At 35.0% G+C, this 15,649-nt stretch overlaps 2 pseudogenes; one reads left to right on the forward strand and one right to left on the reverse strand.

The window, feature by feature from the left end:
• Positions 1 to 6,374: 6,374 nt before the first annotated feature.
• Positions 6,375 to 7,366, reverse strand: LOC144454532 (putative G-protein coupled receptor 160; annotated as a pseudogene).
• Positions 7,367 to 14,899: 7,533 nt separating this feature from the next.
• LOC110207091 (trafficking protein particle complex subunit 2-like) lies at positions 14,900 to 15,269 on the forward strand (annotated as a pseudogene).
• Positions 15,270 to 15,649: the final 380 nt, after the last annotated feature.

A 15,649-nucleotide genomic window follows, 5' to 3' on the forward strand; every position in this document is an offset into this window, starting at 1 on the left:
AAAATATTAAGTATCTGTTTGCAAAAATGTATAATCAGAGTGGTACCATTTTCAGTCATAAAACAATATATATTCCTTTAAAAGCAGTCATTTTTTAAAATTAGACCCACAACCATTTTTTCTTGGAAAGCCAACCCAATTTTTAGTTTATCACTGATTCTGATAAGATTCAAAATATGGGTTTGGACCTGTGTGGACCAGTTAGTTTCATAGCTACTATCTGCTTCCCTGACAAGGGGTTTTAGCTGACACAATGTAGATGTATCAGTAGAAATTTATCACCACAGCTAGAAAGGCAATGGTGATTAGAAATTGGTAGTATCATCTTGTAATCAAGACAAATAAAAATTACTATAGAACAAAAGAGATTTGTAAGCCTTCGTTAAAGTCCTACTTATTGAAAATTACATTCAATAAAACCAAATCTCAGTATAATAATAGAACTCGTATCTGATAACTCATTGGAATGGATTATGGTCTAAAGAAAGGACACATGTTATCATTATCTCTTCTGTAGAATAGCATCATTTGCTTCACACTGAACTCTCAATTGAGAGTTAAACTGGAACACAGAGACTTATTCTTTATTGACCTTTCTGGTACAGAACTGACAGCCTTACTGCCAACATAATTGAAAAAAAAAATCCAAGATAAGAGAATGATACAGCTGAAAGGAACTTATTTTAAGAACCTACAAAGTGCAAAATAAAGTGGAAATTTGGCCATCATCCCATTAACATTATTACTATGGATAGTCAGTCACATTAGAAAAGGCTGTCTCCAAATAGGATCTACTTCTTTGATAGATCCTCGTTAAAATGTTGAATGGAGTTAAATGTTAAAAATGTTTAATGTTATGGAGTTAAATATTAAAAATTTTTTTGATGGAGATGGATTTATCTAATTTTGTTTTCCACAATTATGAAATTAGCCAGATGATTGCCATTTCAATTTTTTGGCTTAAGGGATGTAAGAAAATCATTGAATTGTAGAATATTAGATCTGGAAAGAGCCCTAGAGTGCTTGAAGCCTTCTCTTTTTTTTTAATTTATTTTTTAATCATAAGTTAGTGTGGCAATCCTAAAAATTCAGCTAAATTAAACAAAACCATCTAACAGATTAACAGCAAGCCATTGCCTTGAGTGCCATATGGTTGACGGATTATATGATGACAGTCAACAGACATATCCTCCTACCCCTCCTATATCTTGTCCAAATAAATTGATGATCTTGCTTCTAAGACTAACATAAAATTTAGGTTAATTTTAGACAGTTTTGAGAATATTGCTTTTGATGCTTATGCCTCTTGTCTTCATATCTTAGTGTGCTATGACAAGGGAAAGAAGTTACAGATGAAAGGCAAGGTTTAGGTTATGTGATTCACCAGTATAGTTTAAAACATTGTTTTCACCTCAAACGACTTTCAGCATGTCCATCTATGGCCAGGAAAAAAAAGACCCAGGAAACTTCATCAAAATATATTTTTTTCTGTTCAAAAATACTCTTACAGATTTTAACCAATATAGATAAAGGATCACCTCACAAATATAATTCAACACCAAAATGACAAATAACAATATCATTATCATCTGATATGTTTTTTTTTTGGGGGGGGGTGAGGCAACTGGGGTTAAGTGACTTGCCCAGAGTCACACAGCTAATAAGTGTTATGTGTCTGAGGCCAGATTTGAGCTCAGGTCCCCTGACTCCAAGGCCAGTGCTCCATCCACTGTACTACCCAGCTGCCCCTTAGATCACAGTTTGACATTCGAAAAGCACTTTCCTTACAACATTAATATATGATAGAATATGTAAGTATTATGATGGCCTTTTCATAGTTAATGAAATTAAGGATCATAGAAATAAAGCAAATTACACAAAGTCACTGTAGCTCCTTCTATTTTGACAATGTTCACATTCATTCTTTTGTATGCATCATTTCAAACACAATGAGGTAAAGTACAGGGTACTCAGTTCCAGTCAATTCAGTCACAGATTTAGTTGTGTGACCTTGGGCAGGCTATTTACCTCCCTGGGTCTAGGTATGTATGCATGAATCTCTTGAACTAGATCTATTAGGTTCCTAATGGTGGTGATGATGATGATGATGATGATGATGATGATGATGATGATGATGATAACGACAACAACAATGACAACAGTGATGATAGTCATTTATGTAGAGCTATATGGATTTCAAAATACAAATATCTCATTTTATCCTTACAACAACCCTATCAGGTAGGTTCTATTATTATCCTTATTTTATAGATGAGGAACCACAGACAGAAAAGAATGTAGTAGATCTAGAATAGCTACAATAGTCAATTGTGGAAGGTGACAAAAGAAGGAAGCCACCCATTGGTCTAGTAACCTGCCTGCTCTATCTGAACAGAAACAAAGCCTAGTGATGAGCCAGTTCAGAAGGCAAATAACCTTGGTGATCTAGCTTAGCAGCAAATTGATCCATCCAAAGAAGGTACCATGTCCTTTGAGGAAAAATTGCAGTGGAGTCAGGAGGATCTGAGTTCAAATCCAGCATCAGACCCTTACTAGCTGTGTGACCCTGGGCAAGTCACTTAACCCTGTTTGTCTCAGTTCATCTGTAAAATAAGCTGGAGAAGGAAATGGCAAATCATTCTAGTTTCTTTGCCAAAAAAAAAACAAATGAAGACATGGATAGTCACTGAAATGACTCAACAATAATTCATTCATCACCAACACCACACACCCTGCAGCAAATATCATGAGCATCATCCAGTGAAAGAAAAGAAATTGAGGGCTTTTAGTTCAAATTATGAGTTGCCTTGGCCACTTGTATTCTTTACATGTGTCCCTCAATTCTATTGTACTTTAAGTTCATGTCAAATCTCCGCCCTTCCCCTCCCCGCCAAGGACTCGATATCTAAAAATGTATTATAACTTTTTTCTTTTTATGTCACTGAAGCAAAAGTGACCACTGACTCTACTAGCTGATTCTTAGGTTGAAGTACACTGGTGGAGACTTGTGAGCAAATATTAAAAGGACAGCCATTCATAGGGTTACCTCCAGAATGCTCTGAGTAGTAGTAGTTAACTATCTGGAGACTCCAGCTTAGAAGCGTACAGTTTACAGTGGGATTAGAAAGGTTGCTACACATAAGGTCTTGTCCATGATATCTTCTGTATACTATTTAAATTTATTAACAATGATCAGAGATTTTCCACTCAGAATCTTCCTTTGAGGATGCCTTGGCTTCTCAGAGAATCACTTTTTTAAAAAAAGTTCACTTTTTTTCTCCTTTTACTCTAGACTGTAACTGGACAGTCTCTTTTCTACTATGTTTCCTTTACAAGTCAGGCCAGTGCCTCTGAGATAAGTTTTGCTTGTTCAGAATCCTTAAGGACTAATTATTTGTTGTATTTACAAATATATTATAAGTATGGAGACTAATATGGGTAGTATTCCTAGAGCACTGATACCTGGCAATACCACTAGAGCCACTAAGAAATTCCCTAGTTTAAACAGTTCCACAGGACTTAGGAGAGAGTATGAGATGATACTGCTTAGCATCAAAACTCTGTTAATAAATCAAGCAAAAAGAAGAGGCCGGGGAGACAAATTTATCATGACCAAACTTAAAGGGAAAGACATATGAAGTGCCAGGACCAACTACAGAAGCCACCAGGTCTCAACACTCAGGAGTGTGCAGTATTACAATGTAGTGGACACCCAGGCCTAGGTATGGACTTGTTTCTGGAAATTACCTATGTCCTACTAAGGAAGATTAAAAACTACAGAATTGGCAGTCATCTCAAGTAGGGGGAAAAAAAAGGAAAGGAGACTGTTAGGAAGTCTTAAAGGAATAACTTTTTGAATTATATAGAGTTTAAAGACCCCAAAACCTAAAGTCATATGGCAAGTATGCTTGCCATATGTGAAGTGAAATGAAATTTGTGGGGCACCTTGAAAAATAGATGCCAAGTTTCACTCATTGCATTGCTCACTGAAAAAGGGAAAGGCCCTGCAAGTATGTACACAAATAAAGAGAGAAGTAATAAAATATGAGGAAGGAAATATACTTAGCTTGGAGCAAGGGTCTTGGGGTATAGTATACCATGGAGAGCTATAGCATTCCTTCCTAATGGGTCTCAAGGTCAAAGAAAAGGAATCAGATTTTGATCAGTTCCTGGTCAAAGTCAATCCATTTATGAACTATTTCCAAACTGCAAAGAATAATCTAACTTAGGAAAATTCAGTTCAGCCCAGAAGCATATCTTCCTGCATGTGGGGACTACAAAATCCAGGCAAGAAACCCATCTCTGGTCACTAAGTACCTATAGAAATCATGCTGATGGACAGACAAGCAGACAGGACCATTTTATGAGAAGAAGCTAGGAGACAAAGGACCAGAAAGTCATTACTGTCTGATTCAAGGACAGTACCAGAGAACAGGTAAAAAGGTAGAGATTTCTTTTGCTACAACTGTAGTTTGGATGGATACAGGTGTGATGAATACAGCAAAGAGAAGGATATAAAATAGGTATATGAGATGCTTTAATCCTAAGGACCAGTTGAGAAATAGATATGGGGTCAAGGACAGAGATCTACCTATACCCCAAAGGTAACAGTTTAACCTAAATATGATTTGTGCATAGATCCTTTCCACCTACACTCAAGGACCCCACACAGAAATGATAGTAAATATGCATCATACAGGTGTATATATATTCACATATAGGTAATACATATATATGCAAATATAGAGAATATATACATATAAATACATACAAATTAAATCATCTGATTTCTTCAATGTAATTGTACCCTTTTAAAATTTTCACCATAGTTTCATTGAAATTTACTTAAATTTTATTTGCAAGTTAAGCCACTGCACTTGGTCTCTTTAGTTTAATAATTCTGTCTGATGTATCAGAGTTGCCAGTCTATGTTCTCATGAATATGTGACCCTTTTGTTAGCTCAGCTGTGGTTACCATAACATTTTCAGGTTGGTTAAGGTCCTGGCCTAGAAAAGATTGCTTATTGGGTGACTCTACAAATTAACAGGAACAGCTATGTCATGCATCACTGTCTCAGAGAGACAGCTCCTATAGCTCACATTTTGGATGAATGGTACCTGAAAGAACTATCATTAATTTAAAAAAAAAAACTGAACTCATATCCAATCTGTAAATATCCTCTATTACTTAGAAGAGTTTCATAATTCTTCAAGTTACAGTTGTACTTTTTATACTAACATTTCACAGTTTTTTCTATCTTCCTACACTTGCCAAATTTGATAAACATAAACATCTAAACAGAATGTATTATCTTCAAGACACTATGTTAGGCACAAAGATATATGAAGATATACAAAGATAAATAAGGCATAGCATTTACCTGAAGGAGTTTATAGCCTAATCAGGGAAATACAACAGACACAAAATAATTTTGATACAAAATAAAATACAGTCATGTGTAACAAAGATCTGAATAAGACACAATGCAAATTCATAAAGAAGAGATCAGTTCTGCCTGGGGATCAGGGAAGGTTGAATAGAAGCAATTATATCCATATAGTTACTTGATTTACTAGATTGTTACGCTGGATGATTCTATGACAACAAATATCATATCTTTTGGTTTGTTTGTCATTTGACTCAATTAGCCAATCAAGCAACAATATGTAAGGGTCCACTGTATGAAAGTTCTATGTGATTCTATCTCCATAATCTATAGTATGAGTTGTTCTTCAATAAGAAAAGGAATGTGCTAACTTTAAGACTTTTCTTATGATTTAGTATGTATTTATAAATGATTTAGGAAGAATTTGTGATTTCATTAAGGGGGGGAAAAATTCTCATTGTGGAGACTCTATCTACAAAGGTTAAGGTACATAGATAGTAATGATTTGCCTAGGGTCATATAGTTAGTAAATAATAGAGGTTGTGATTTGAACTGAGGTCCTTTTTTTCCTTTTAAAAATGTTTATTAAGGACCATATACCTGCAAAGTTGTCAGTAAGTGTCTCATTTACATAAGGACTTGGTACCTGGGTTATATAAGCAGCTAATACAGTCAATCTTTCCAATCAAATTAATTCTACTTTTGAGCTCCAGAACAAATTTCTGTTTGAAGTATAAAATTTCCTGGAATAAAATTAAGATAGTTGTAGACTTAAACATTTAAAGAATATTTCTTGTTTATCAAATTCTAAAAATGTTACTGGTTTGTTGGAATATTAGGGAGGAAAATCTTTTTACAGTTTTTCAGCTTGTGGGCCTTAAACATCAATGTGACCAGTAGCCTTAAGTGGTTTCTGTGACTTCTTTGGATGGCCATCCTCAGATTTCCTTGGAATGAGCTCTGGACTTCATTTGCCCAACACAGAAATTAACAGACTATTACTGCTGCAGCATTTTCTTTTTGCCCAGTATGATGAATTATAAATAAAATAAAGCAGAATTATCAGTTGACAAATGAGTCCATGTGAAAAGTTTTTCTGTTACCTTAATTTCATGACTCCTACACCAGTAAACTGTGGCAATGAAAAAGCTGTTAACAAAATACAGCCAGGGGACATTGATCTCCACCTAGGCTGGAATCCCTACCTTCAGGAAAAGAATGATTATCTGAAGGAAAACAAATGGGAACCAGGTTCCAAGAAAACAGACTGGAGGTTTGGTCAACAGTTGCTTTTAACATGTGACTGTGTGATCTCAGTCTCTGTGCAAGACGTCTCCTTCATATAGGAAGTGACATGAATGGAATGAATCAGCATCAAGACTTCAGAACAAGTTCCAAATATTATGAGGACACATACCATGAAAACTGACAGCCAGTAGCTGCGAATACTAATGTAGAAAAGACACTGATAGGAAGAAAAGAACGTGTTTATCCAGGTTTGCATGAATAACAGGGTCTTCCAAAACATACACAAGGGCTGCAAGCCAAATGAAAATAACTGAAAAGAAATAAAAGACATTTTGACAGAAGTGAGAGACCCTTCATGTCTGACAGACGTTCAAGTAGTAACCCAGACCAGCTGGAAGGAAAACTTGACAATGCAGGAGGCTGTAGGTCAAGGACACAATTTGAAATGATAGAGGTGGTATTTTGTAAACCTAAGGCCCCAAAGTTAAAGTTCTAGAAATAGGTTATCAAAGTTAGGCTCACCAAAAGCAATAAGTCAGTAAGCACTGTGGATGGTGCAAAAACATTTCAGAAAACTGTAGTAGGTGTTCTTTATTTGCAAGGCTATCATCAGGATGTTTAGGAATATTTTCACAAGTATAATTAAGATTATCAGGCAGCTGAGATCTAGAGGTGAGGTGCCCAGGATGTGACTAGAGCTGAAAGGTGTGATTATCCAGAGAAATATGCATTTTTTTCTCTTCAGTTAAGTGTCAGAGTGCCTGATGGAATATGTAACACATAAAAGGGTGGGTTGTTTACTATACCTCAGGAGAGTGCATGAGCGTGGGAGTGCAGGCAAGGGAAAGTAGGAACTTCTGGCTGGGGCCCTCAGAGGAGGCAGAAGAAGAAGAAAGAGGGAGGGATGCAGCAGCTGCTGCAGCTTCAGGTGGCCCTGGGGAGCCACACCTGCTCAACCACAGAGTCCACCACCTTCCTCTCCAGCGGACTGCTCACCACCTGTAGAGAACGTGTGGTCCCAGAGCCGAAGTCCTCTGCATCCCTGGGACTGGGCTGGCTGGCTTTGGGTGACCACCAGATCCAGCTTTCTATCCTCTTGATCATACAACCATATATATGTGCATATTAAATATAACTGTCCATATGTATATATCAAATATAAGTACTATTGATATATGTATATAATGTGAATATAATATTAAATTGTAATATTAAAGACGTGTATATTAAAATAACAATTACTTCAATTGTCCTTTGTGTACATATGTGCATTAATGAACAATTTACGTACTTTCTTTAGATTTCTGTCAGTTATGGCCAGTTTCATTTTAAAAGGTATAAATAACTTTCAAAGGGAGAAATTCACCTATTAATAGATTAAAAAATAAAACAAAAAAAAATTAAGATTCTTGTCTGATTTGCCCAGAATATATATGACCCTAAAAATAAAACAAATAAGTGGATAATTACAAAGTTAGTAAATTTTAAAATGCCTTTGAGTGTGTAGCATGCAGTTTCCTTCCCTTCCCCTCTCACAGTGTGGGATACAGATTTTTTTGAGTCACAGAAAATGGAGCAACTTGGCCAAAATGCTTTTCTTAATTCAGAGGTAGGTAACCCAAACTTCAGAATCATACTGGTGTAAAATACTTTGGGACAGCAGTTTGTGTAACTTTCTTTTCCATAAACAAGGAGCTAAAAGTTTTCCTTTAAAAACCTTACTTTAAAAAATATATTCACCTATTCATTAGAATGTAGAATCACATTTACATCCTCAAAAGAAATGCCACTGTCACTATAATCAAATATTATTCTTGAACCAATCACTCATTTCACTAATTCCCTCCACACTGTAAAAACAGGTACATTCACTGCAACTTCAAGTTTATAAAGTCCTTTGAAGTCTTCAAGCATTATCAGTGTTAACCACTGCTAACTACTGGAATGCTCTCTATCTCCACAATGTATTTGATTTCTATTTTTAAAATGTATATGTATTCCTTCTCATTAGTTGCAAAAGTTGAAATTAAGTATGTAATGTCTTTTATACCAATCTTCTGGAGCTCCATGTGTCATCTCCACCATCATCTACACTCCCAAATCAAGATCAAGGGCCATTCACACTCACGATCACACTCACGATCCCAATACAGGATGGGCAGTGGAACTTCAATCTGCTCTTGTTTTGACCTGAACCTGCTCAACTCTCCTTAAGCACTACACACACACACTCCCCAGGGTTCACCATGTTGGACCTAGTGTAGGCACTTGATCAGAATATCGTAGCTCATAACTTCTGATCTCAAGCAATCCACCAGCCTTGGTCTCCCCTATAGCAGGGATTACAGCACCAATCTAGCTTCCTGGGTTTTTCCTGACATGGCACTGAGGCAACCTAAAAAAATAAAAAGAAAAGAATGGGCAAATATTCCAAACAGAGTAGACAAGAAGCACACTTAGAGTCAGGGCAAGATCTATCGAATATCTCTCCATTTATTCATCCATGGCAAGAATGAGCTCAAATGTCACATCTATATAACCACAAGGATTGTCTAGCTACTATTAGACTGAAGGAGTGCTGCTAATTCACAACATAGGAAATGCCAGCAATTGACCAGAACTATAAAAACATATCATTAAAAGATGTCAAATATAAGTCCCCAAGAATTGGTCATGAGTATTTGTCAAGACTATAGCTTGAGATGAGAACCTGTGTGGCAGAGTGGAGAGAAAGTTAGCTTTAGAGTTGAGAAGACCTAGGTTCCAAAGCTTAAGTCTGCCATATACTGTCTGGATAACACTAGGCAAATCTCTTAGGCCCTCAACGCCTCCAGCAACTTTGTCAACTTTCAGTAACTCTATGTGAAGAGAAGGTGCTGATCTACATTGGTATATGGTGATCTGTACCTGCATTCCTCATTGTGTTTTCACAATGCCATTGAAAACACAGATCTGGTCCAAAAAAGAAATCTGTTGTTTAGTCATTTTTCAGTAATGTCAGACTCTTCCTGATCCCTTTTTATGGTTTTCATGAAAAAGATAGTGGAGTGGCTTGCCATTTCCTTTTCCAGTTCATTTTATAGATGAGGAAACCAAAGCAAAGAGGGTTAAGTGACTTGCCCAGGATCATATAGCTATAAGTGTCTAAGGTTGAATATGAACTCAAAAAGAGGAGTCTTCCTGATTCCAGGCCTGGTTCTCTATCCACTGCACCACCTAGCTGTCCTCAACAACAACAACAACAACAAAAACAACAACAACAACAACAACAACAAAGACCTGACAAATAGCTCTCCAAAGACCAAAGGTTACCCAAAGTTGTCAGTATTTAAGAACTGGAGTTACAAGCACATACACATGACAGAGAAGAAAACTGACTTGATATTCTCCTAGAAGACTGAAAAAAAAAACACAGAAACCGAAGGTGAATAAAAGATGAATGGGATTGATTTATTCTTTGCTGAAACATGTTAGTTATGTCCTCCAGTGTTGCCTTTAAAGCAGGATGACCTAGAACAATGATTGTCTATGACTATTAATGTCTTTTTTTTTCATTGTTCATTCTCCATGTGGGAGCTCTTATCCTGTCTAAGCCATACACTGCCCTTTTAATCCCAGTCAGCTGCCTCACTAATGTATGCCACTGATGATAAGGCACCTAATCATGAAAGGATATGGATGGATGAGTGTAAATCTCTACCCCCTTTTGGGAAAAAAAATATTCAGAGTGGATGTCCTGCCTATGGTGAGTCAGTGGGGTCACCATCATACACAGAATAAAGAATAACTCTTTATTACTCCTAGTGATGCTATACCAAATAAGAAAGGATAGAGAATTAAGCCTTTATGGGGGAAAAATGCTTACTTACTTCTAAAAAATTACAGAAAAAGGAGTATTTGGAAGATTAATATTACAAAGGGAAACTACCTAACACTTTCCTTACAGCTAGAGAAAGCTCAGAGGCTAAAACAGCAAAGCTAAAATGCTTATACTAAACACTATAGTTTCAGAATGTGTTCATTAGATAAGTCAGCAGAAGACAGATTTCTCAAAGAAAAAATGCTTTTAAAAAAGTTAAACACATGAATCAATACATCAACTCTGCTAAAAAGCTAAACAATTGCATTTTTGGAGTCCCTTTTAATTTATTAGTCAAATATTAATGTGAAAATTAAGATGCTATAAAATGTTCTCTAAATAATTGATGTTAATACGACTCATCATTTGTTCATGTGTTCACTTTTTTTTTTAAGTCTAACCTAATACATAACTGGGGCATGGAGATGACCATGCCATTAGAGTGCTAACTTTGTCATATTCTCCAATACCAAGAAAAGCTTCAGATAAGGTCCTGTCAAGAGACTAAGTTTGTTTTATGAAGACAAGCTTAGTTAAGTACAGAATGACTCATCACTAGTAAGCTGACCACTTGGTGGTGAATATTTTAGCTGTAGCAACTCATGAAATTAAAAAAAAAAACAACTAGTTTTAGTCCTAGGCCCCTTCTGCTGCAATGACAGTAGTTGTGGTATGAAAGGAGCAAAAAAAAAAAAGCCATAAAGACATAAAAGAGTAGAAAATGATCTGTAATGAATATGCCCAGACCCTTCTCCTAGAGTCAGGCAGGCTCTTCTACTCTGAGGGTTCACATGTCTATTTTCTAATCCCATTGGCTTGAGCCCTCATAAGTTATATTCCTTCACTATTTTGGTGTCTGCGATTTGTATCCCAGTTCCATTTAACACTTTAATATCATGTGACTTTCATAAAGGGATATTTACTTCAAAGATATAGCAAGAACAAATGTATAAACAATTCCTTCTGAAAGTCTTTGGGGAATACTCTTTTCTATACTACTTCAGTATCTGAGGGAGTAAAATCAAAGCTTAAACCAGTTCCTACATCGTATTGGTCCCACTATGTTCATGTCCAAAGATGATATTACTACCAGATAAGTCCTAGTTTCAGTTTTTCCTGGAATGAGTCCAAAGGTTGCTCCTGATTATCATTTTCTGGCTCCTTGGGGCATCAATGCTGGCCTGGCTACAACACCCAACCTGAAACCCAGGATATGAACTCCAGAACACTTCATATCCTCATGAAAACCTTTTAAACTCACTAGACAGTTCTTTAGAATTAATTTATATAGTTGATTTTTAATCATTTTTTTTCCAATAGCACTTTAGTGTAATTTTAAATTAAAAGATGTTTGTGATATTTCTGCTTTTCTGGATTTATTTGTAAGATTTTCATATCCAAAGATATGATACATTTACTATAAAGTTGCTATGCATAACCAAGAAATATGCATATATCTGTTTCTATTGAATAATTGCCAGAAGCCTATCATATTAGTTATTCTAATATTCCATTCAAGTCCTTAACTTCTATTGTAAATTTCTCCTTATAATTGACTAGTATTTTAGTATTTAGAAGCCATGCAATTTGGTGTGTATATATTAAATATTACAATAAATTCATTATCTATATTACCCTTCAGCAAAATATAATTTCTTCTTTTAATTAAGTCTATTTTTGCTGTTGTCTTGTCTGAAACAATGTATTTTGCTCTACCCCCTTATTTTTAACTCTGTTGTTGAGTGTTTATGTTTCAAATATGCCTTATACAATCAAGATATTATTGGATTTTGCTTTCTAATCCATTCTGCTAACCTTTTCAGTTTTATGAACATCTTTATCCCATTTCCATTCACAGTTACAAAGTTAATTGTTTATTTCCATCCATTCTTTTCTATTACACTTTCCCCCATCTATACTCTTTGCTCCATGCTTATTTCAAATTATTAACCTTTCTTTCTTTTGTTTCCTTTTAATCTTCTGCTCACTATGCCCTCTCCAAGCTAGGATTTGTTTTGCTTATGACTAATCCAATCTTTAATCTATCCATTTTTACATTCTCCTTTTTTGTCTTCTGTTCTATCAGATATACGGATAGGAGGAAATTTCATGACCAAGCAATGGATAGAGAGGATTACAGAAAATAAAATGGATAAATTTGATTACATAAAAGTAAAAGGTTTTATACAAATAAATCCAATAGTGCAAAAATTAAATGGGAAACAACTGGGGTGGGAGGGAATCTTTGCAGCAAAATTCTTCAATTACCATACCATATTCAATATGTATTAAGAATTTATTTAAATTGGTGAAAATGAGACTCGTTCCAAAAATGGTCTAACAATATGAATAGACTGGTCTTGAAGTAATAAACCCTGCTATTTATAGCCATATTTTTAAAAAGGTTCCAAATCACTTATAATCAGAGAAATGTGAATTAAAGTACCTTTGATATTCTCCTTCATATTCATCAGATTGGCAAATATGATCCAAAAGAAAGGAAAATGATAAATGTTAGAAGGGCTGTGGGAAAGCATGTAGATTGTTGCACTGTTGGTGGACCTACAGAACGATTGAGGAGAGCAATTTGGATTTATACACAAAATCAAAAGATTGGATTTATACACTAAACAGTGCCAGTCCTGTGGCCCAACTATTCTTTTGTTAGGCCTATACCCAGAAGAGAGCAAAGAAAGATAAAAAGTTTGAATCATATAAAAATATTTAAAGTGAATTTTTTTTTACAGTGGCAAAAAGCTAGAAACTAAGAGAAGTGCAGCAACTGAGGAACAGGTGAATAAGTTGTGGTATTTGAATTTGAAGCAGTACTTTTGTGCTATAAGAAATTCTAAAATAGATTGATTTTTTTTTTGGGGGGGTGAGGCAATCAGGGTCAAGTGACTTGCCCAGGGTCACACAGCTTGTAAGTGTCAAGTGTCTGAGGTCACATATGAACTCAGGTCTTTCTAACTCCAAGGCCACAGCTCTATCCACTGCACCTTCTAGCTGCCCCAAATAGAGCAATTTTCAAAAAGACATGGAAAGACTTAACAGGAACTGACACAGTATGAAATAAGCAGAACCAGAAGAACAATTTATACTACAACATTAATATAATAAAAATGAATAATTTTGAGGACTTTTTATAACCGGGTGAAGAATGAAATAAGTAAACCAGGAGAGTAAGTTATACAACAACACATTGAAAACAAACAAGCTTGAAAGCTATAATAATGATGAGACATTCAAGATTTCAGAGGAACAATAATGAAATATGTTATACATGACAGAGAGGTGACTGATTTAGCGTACAGAATGAGACATACATATTTTTGTATACAGTCAATGAGGCACTTTATTTTGTGTGACTATGCATATTTGTTAAAAGGATTTTTTTTCTGTTTTCTTATCAATAATGTTGGAAATTGGAGTGAGAAAAACAGATTTCTGTGAATTTTAAATAAAGAGGTGTAGAGGTGCTACAGATATGGAACTGCATACTCTTTCATACTAGGTCACTGTATTATTAGTTTTAATTCATTATTTTATTTAGTTATAAGAGATCCCTCATGGTTTGGGTATAATATGCACTGTTTGTAATATAAAAAACACACATCAATAAAAATTTAAAGAGAAAAATATAAATACCTTGGAAAAATCATAAATATCATTATTATTTTTTAAATGACCAAAAGAATATTAATAACTACCTATTTTTATATCTACTTTCATATTTCTACAAAGTGAAGATTGAAATAAAACAAACACATATAGAGGGCATCCTTGGTGAAGGCATGAGAAAGAAAAAGGACTGCTTTTGAAAACAATACTTTATAGTTGCACACCTCTTTACAGTAATAGAACTGATTAAAAGGTCAAGAAAATACAAGATCCCATGGTATTAATTATTGACAATATTTTCAAAAGATAACCTGTGGAACAAAATGCCACCTGTACTACAACAAATTATTACCCAAGCAAATCTCAAAATCATACACAATTCCTTGAAAGATCTAACAGAGATAATTTTATTTAATGACCCCTTGGATGAGGATGATGAATAGGTTAAATAATCCAAAGAATTTGACTTCCTCATTTAGGCAACAACAAGTGGATGAAGACTGCCTATTGTTCAAAGTATGATACGACAATCAATGGACAACAAGATGATTAATTAAAACATATTGATTGGACAGACACAGAACACAAACAATGAGCAATACAGGCCTAAATTTGAAGTGGATTAGAACAGGCTGGATTGCCTTTAGAAAATTCTAGAGACTGTAGTTGGAGCCTAACTGTTCGAGGATTGACAGTGGCTAGTGTGTACAGTGCAGGTGCTGTATCCTGCCTACAAGATCTGTACATTGGAAATAATCCTTCGCTTCGATTACTTTTATAATTTCATGATAATCCAATTTTTGAAATGGAATTTTTACCACTTAGAAAAGTGGAATCTAAGGATGATCATCTTCATCTGAACTAGTTCATACCTCATGCAGTCCTTGACCTAGTAGTAGTTGAGAATATGTGGTTGTCTAACAATATGTACCTGAAAACTGTGGACAAATTCAATAAATTGTTTCTGTTTTTGTTACTTCAGGCCACACATGAGATTATTATGCTTCATGATGTAAGACAAGAAAAAGGAATGAAGAACTTCTTTAGTGATGTCTGATTTATATATAAAGTTTGCAATGAATCCATTTTATGAACCAAATCCACCTATTGACAGAAAAGTTCAATTTCTTGGGAACAAATAGCTTCTAAACTGACTACAGAAAACTTCTTAAATATGTAATGTCATAGTATGCATTGTTAGTAATTAAGAGCCAATCAAGTCTACTATGTCTTAGCTCTCTAGCCCTCTATAAATTAACCTCCTTGCTAATTAGAAAGATAATAGGGTACCTTTTGCTGTCAGCATTGCAGATGATCCAACCAAAATAATTTACACTTTTGAAAAATACTGTATTCATAAAGAATGCTAGATGTAATGCCCTGACAATTATTTTTGTTTTAAAAATTGATTAGAAGATCCTACCTTGACTAGTCTAACATGGTCTTATTTGAACTGAAAATTAGGCAAATGTCATACTGTTGATTTGGTTGACAGATTTTTAAACTGAAAAATAAAAGTTGGCTCACAATAGGC

The sequence above is a fragment of the Phascolarctos cinereus genome, unplaced genomic scaffold (assembly GCF_003287225.1).
Source record: "Phascolarctos cinereus isolate Bilbo 61053 unplaced genomic scaffold, phaCin_HiC Scaffold_726;HRSCAF=1367, whole genome shotgun sequence".
In the NCBI taxonomy this organism is placed as follows: Eukaryota; Metazoa; Chordata; class Mammalia; order Diprotodontia; family Phascolarctidae; genus Phascolarctos; species Phascolarctos cinereus.